At 32.5% G+C, this 5,983-nt stretch overlaps 1 protein-coding gene across 1 annotated transcript in view; it reads right to left on the bottom strand.

The window, feature by feature from the left end:
• The window catches only part of LOC137618689 (zinc finger protein 182-like), a 14,525-nt gene extending 9,704 nt beyond the window's left edge, over nucleotides 1-4,821 (bottom strand). Inside the window, exon 1 of the mRNA XM_068348850.1 lies at nucleotides 4,709-4,821. The gene's annotated coding sequence lies outside the window, so the exon portion shown is untranslated. The remainder of the gene's footprint in view (nucleotides 1-4,708) is intronic.
• Nucleotides 4,822-5,983: the final 1,162 nt, after the last annotated feature.

The following is a 5,983-nucleotide window of genomic DNA, read 5'->3' as shown; positions in this document are numbered from 1 at the left end:
ATTGCCGTATATTATTGATTTTTTTTTCATGTTTATGTGTTAGAAAGTGTGCCCTGATGGTTGGGCTAACACGTGCATGTCTTTTTTTTTTATCTGAGATGCCGTATATTAGAATGTTGGGCATTTTTCCGCGAGTGCCCCTTTTTATTTGTTTTGCATTTTTTTGCTTAGTCATGTTACCGTAAGGAATTGGCAAGTAGTGTCGCAAAACTTATATTTTTATAGTGTTGGAAAGTGTTTCTAGATGATCTGGCTACCCATGCCTATTTTTTTTTTAGCCAGATATGGCGTATATATAAGTATGTGTTCGATTTTCCTGTGATTGCCATTTTTTCGTTTTTTCCCATTTCTTTCAAAATTACTACGTACTAAGGAACTATCACAGAGTAATATTTCATTTATATGTTTATTTGTCGGAAAATATGCCTTGATGGTTTGCCTAGCACGTGGCTGAAATTTTTTTTTTTCTGAAATGCCGTATATTAGAATGGCCATTTTTCCACGAGTGCCCCTTTTTATTTGTTTTGCATTTTTTTGCTTAGTCATGTTACCGTAAGGAATTGGCAAGTAGTGTCGCAAAACTTATATTTTTATAGTGTTGGAAAGTGTTTCTAGATGATCTGGCTACCCATGCCTATCTTTTTTTTAGCCAGATATGGCGTATATATAGGTATGTGTTCGATTTTCCGGTGATTGCCATTTTTTCGTTTTTTCCCAATTCTTTCAAAATTACTACGTACTAAGGAACTATCACAGAGTAATGATTCCTCTAGATGTTTATTTGTCGGAAAATTTTGTTTACTTTTTTTTTGATTGAATATCATCAAATTTTTTTAGCTAAAATATTGTTTTACATTTTTTTTTCGATTTTATTTCCCTTCAAAAAAAATTTTTTGGGTCAGAATTTTAATTTTATAGTCGTAAAATAATCGACAATTATCCAGCAACCCACCATACAATTTTTATGCATATCCAATAATAATTAGATTAGTAAATAACACCTTGAAATTGACATACCCTTCCTACATTTCAAGTGGCAGATTAGGGAGTCTGAGTCAGTGTGGTTGGCGGCCATTTTGTGGACATATCCGAAGCGTAAGCTGCCCTATCTATATATATTCTTGTTCCCTATAGAATTTGTGATATTTTGGTATATTTTTACCTGCATAAATATCATATTATATATTAAATATATGTATTTTTTTACGAAAATTCCAAGTACTCAAAAAATTACCTTTAGATATGGCCCCTGATATAAATGTAATTTACAAAATAATGAAGATTTTTTTACATATTTCTATTTTAGGATAACATATGTTTATTCCCTAAAAAAATTAGCCACTTCCTATTTCATTTGGGTACCCAAAAAAATTCATGAAATTTGGACAATTTTTTTTGGCCAAAAAAAGTTACCCTTTTTTTCTCATTTCAGATCTTCACCTCCATGGGTCTGACTTCATCCAAAATACATCAAGATGTGTCCTAAACATTCAAGAATCAATTTCTAAAAGGATTTGTGTATATATGTATAAACTTTTTTTTTATGAATTTTTATGTCAGGTCTTTTTTTTTTCTACTTAATTTTTTAAAATATTTATAATAAATAGTTTTTCTGCAGATGAGTAGTATTTATCTTTACAGTTGTTTTAAGCATTCATTGAAGTTTTTTTTGGCAAAAGAAAAAAGGAGGTTACTGCAAAAACTGATTTTTCAAGAATTTTTTTTGGCGTCGGGGTCGTTCGCGTCCGAGTATACCCTTAAAGGGGTGTCCGAGGACCGTACCTATCCAGGGTTAAAGAGGCCAGCGGTATTAGTAGGCCAAACCGAAGGTGAAAGTGAAGAAAAGAAACAGAAAAGAGGAAGGGATGAAGAATTAGAAGGTGAAAGTAAAGAAAAGAAACAGAAAAAAGAAAGTGACGAAGAAGTAGAAGAGATTTAGAAAATAAGAAAAACGTAAAGTTATAAAAAAGCAAAAAAAAAAAAAATTCAATTTTAAGTTTTATGTTACCGTTAAGTGTTAAAGTAATTTTTTCTTTCATTTTATAGTTTTCCATACGTAATGTTAAGTGTTAATTATTTCTTCCATTTTTTTTATTTCGTAAAGTTTAAGTGTTAATGTGTTAAGTGTGTAAATTACTGTACGTAGTCTGTCACTTGTTACGTAGTGTATTATATTACGTTTGCCTAATGCATTTTAGAAATGTGTTGAAAAGTAGGCAGAAACAAGCTTCAATGGATAGTTTCTTATTAAAGAGGCCAGCGGTATTAGTAGGCCAAGACGAAGGTGAAAGTGAAGAAAAGAAACAGAAAAGAGGAAGGGATGAAGAATTAGAAGGTGAAAGTAAAGAAAAGAAACAGAGAAAAGAAAGTGATGAAGAAGTAGAAGAGATTTTGAAAATAAGAAAAACGTAAAGTTATAAAAGAGCAAAAAAAAAAAAAATTAAATTTTAAGTTTTATGTTACCGTTAACTGTTAAAGTAATTTTTTCTTTCATTTTATAGTTTTCCATACGTAATGTTAAGTGTTAATTATTTCTTCCATTTTTTTATTTCGTAAAGTTTAAGTGTTAATGTGTTAAGTGTGTAAATTACTGTACGTAGTCTGTCACTTGTTACGTTTTCTGCCTTATGCCATCCTCCTCTACCGCGACTTCGCTATCGGACATCGTCTCAATCAAAAGGTAAGTTTCAACTTTTTTGTTACACTAATTAACTGTAACCTTTTTTTCAGAGTGTACAGGTATCAATCATTAATTTAGGTGTACGTACAGGTAACAATACACCTTCACTGATCTAAATGCTTTACGTACATACAGTACCATAACTTTTATACAGTAGTAAAGAAAACGGACCGTTTTCTTTGGGCTTGGGGGGGGGATAACTTGGCTATAACTATATTATTGAATAATCTCATAGTGGTTTCTGGAATGGATTAGGCTGTTTTTAACGGTTGTGTTAATAATTGAATGATAGAAATGGCTACATTGCATGTTTATTACTACAGTTTAGCGTGTTTATGAAAGAAAGGATGACTTTTTATAAGGCTTGGAACGGATTAGGCTATTTACATGTAAAACACGACTCAGGATACAAAAATATCAGGATACGAAACCGCATCCTGAACGGATTAATTTCGTATCCTGAGGCATCACTGTACTTACATATATATATATATATATATATATATATATATATATATATATATATATATATATATATATATATATATATATATATATATATATATAAGGGAAACTTTTTTTCACAGAGTTGGGACAACACGAAAGTTCTTAAAATTAGAAGACCAAAGTAATATTAGGAAGAAGAAAAAGATGAGATAGAGAAATTTAGATTCGAACTGGGGCAGCAATTTCCCCAAGTTCGAAAGCAATCTTGCCCATCATCAAGTTCCAGCACGAGAATGATATGCCGTGCTGAAGCTCAATAACTTCATCAAGGCATTCTCTCATTAAGAGGAGGAGCCCAGTTGAAAGTTTAATGAACTAATCTCTCTTGAGGAGTGCAAAGAGCATGCCCAAACCATCTTTATGTACCACTCAACATGATCTCATCCACATATGGTTCTTGAGTAATCTCTCTTACTGTTTCATTTCTAATTCTGTCATGCCATTCAATTCCCAATATTCTTCTGAAGGCTTTGTTCTTAAATCTACAAAATCTGTTGGATATAGTTTCATTGTCATACCACGACTCATGTCCATACAGTAAAACCAATCTCACTAATCTTATGTTAACCTGATTTTTATATGTAAACTCAGGTGATTTGATTTCCCAATTTTACCTAACCTTGCCATTGTCTAATTTGCTTATTTCAATCTTTCATTAAACTTCAATTCCAAAGACACTGAATTAGTAATCAGTTCCTCAATAACTGAATGATTCCACCTCATTTATCCTTTCTCCTTCCAATGATATTTCATCTTCCAGTGCATATTGCTTTCTCATCTTATCTGTCTTTCTTTTATTTATTTTTAGCCCAACCTCATGTGATATTTCATGCATTATGGTAAGCAAGCTTTGCAAATCCTGTGGCATTTTGCTAATAAAGACAGCATCATCAGCATACTCTAAGTCCACTGACTTCCTGTGACCAATCCAGTCCAGTCCTTTTTCGCCATTCCTAACTGTTTTTTGCATTACAAAATCTACGAGGATACACAACATAGATGACAACACATTCCCTTGGAGTACTCCACTGTTCACTGGAAATTCATTTTATAGGACTCCATTAACATGAACTTTGCACTTGCTATGCTCATGAACAGACTTAATCAAATTTATACTTTTAAGAGGAACTCCATAACAATGCAAGACTTTTGCAAAATTGTTAAGTGCACACTGTCAAAGATTTTTCCAGTCAACAAATGCCATCAAAAGTGGATTTCTGTAATCTACACATTCCTGTACAAATTTGGTCAGTACTACTACTACTTTTTTGAAATCCCGCTTGCTCATCAATCTTTCACTCTAGACTTTTTAAGATGAAGATACTACATATTTTCATGACAACTGACGTAAGTGTGATGAATCTGTAATCATTGCAACCAGTCTAATCACCTAATTTGCCATTTTTACCAACACTCCTAGCTCCCATTCATCAGGTTTTACTTCTTCATACCATATTCTACCAAATAATCTTGTAAGTATTCTAGGAATCAGTTAATAAATGTGTGAGTAGCTTCACTTACAATTTAGTCACAGGTTGATTTAGAGGCAAATTTCACCACACTTCAGCTCTTGTCAGGGCATTTTTGCATATAAATAATTCTCCTTATGTAATGGTGTTACACTCGCATCTGAAAAACATTAGGATATGAAAATTTTGATATACTTTCAAGTGGTGTATGGTCTTAAATGACTTTACTGTGAAAGGCTAGAACAGGGAATCCAATATATATGATATGATTACAAAACAAATAACAAATCTGGAAGTAATTTGTATCTTTTCTGAACTATACAAACCTGAGCTCTTTACTATGGTTGATTTTTTGTTTTAAAATTCACTGGCATCCTAACATTGAAGGTCATTGACACCAATAACATCTGTTATAAAGAATATAAGAGTATTCAATTTAAAACCACAAAAACGAGGATATCCTTGAGAAACTTAAATAGCTTTCAGAAGACCTGCGTTGGAAATAAATAAAAAACACAACTGGCATAGTGAAACATATCCTGCACAAGAATCTTGGTAAGGATGAACTTGCCATCTTCACTTCAAGTCTCAAACAGATATCTATTTCTTTCGGTACTATACGTGGGCCATTCGGTTAACAAATACCTCACTATCTTGCAATATGGTTGGTATTGGGCAACCGCGAGAAACTCACGTGTCAACTGAGTGTGACGAATGCGGAGACAACAAATAAGTCTTCAACTTTTGAGCCATCATGTTAGACTTCAAAGGAATATAACATTTATTTCTCTCATCATATTTTCATCCAATTATTTTATATAAAATTTTTACTGTTAGGTATAAAATCATTACTGAGAATTGGGATACCTTCTCGATAGCAACTCAACTGCAGCATTCTTTGCCAGTAAATCGGCGTTCTTATTTCCAGACATACCTAGATATGCTGGAACCCAGGGCAGAGGAGCCTGTACCAAAACCTTTCGACTCCTACTCCGACTCCTCTCTTTTTGGTACCTACGACTCCGACACCTTTATACATTATTTACTCCAAAATCAATTATACCCTGATAATTGCAAGAAATCAAAATATTTTTTTTACTATGCGTTAGTATACTATTGACATATCTGTGGCTAAGTACCGTATATACTCGTGTAACAGCTGATCTCTCGTATTGTGTGACCCCTCAAATTGTCACCCGTAAACTATGATTTTATCATATATCTCGTGTATCATGCGAGTTAGTTTATGAGAAACTAAATTACTATAGACTAACATTTTTATTCCATTTCATTATTCTATTTTCTACTTCAATGGATTAGAAAATTA

Source organism: Palaemon carinicauda, chromosome 25, assembly GCF_036898095.1.
Source record: "Palaemon carinicauda isolate YSFRI2023 chromosome 25, ASM3689809v2, whole genome shotgun sequence".
Taxonomy (NCBI): Eukaryota; Metazoa; Arthropoda; class Malacostraca; order Decapoda; family Palaemonidae; genus Palaemon; species Palaemon carinicauda.
This window is presented reverse-complemented; position numbering and strand designations above follow the sequence as displayed.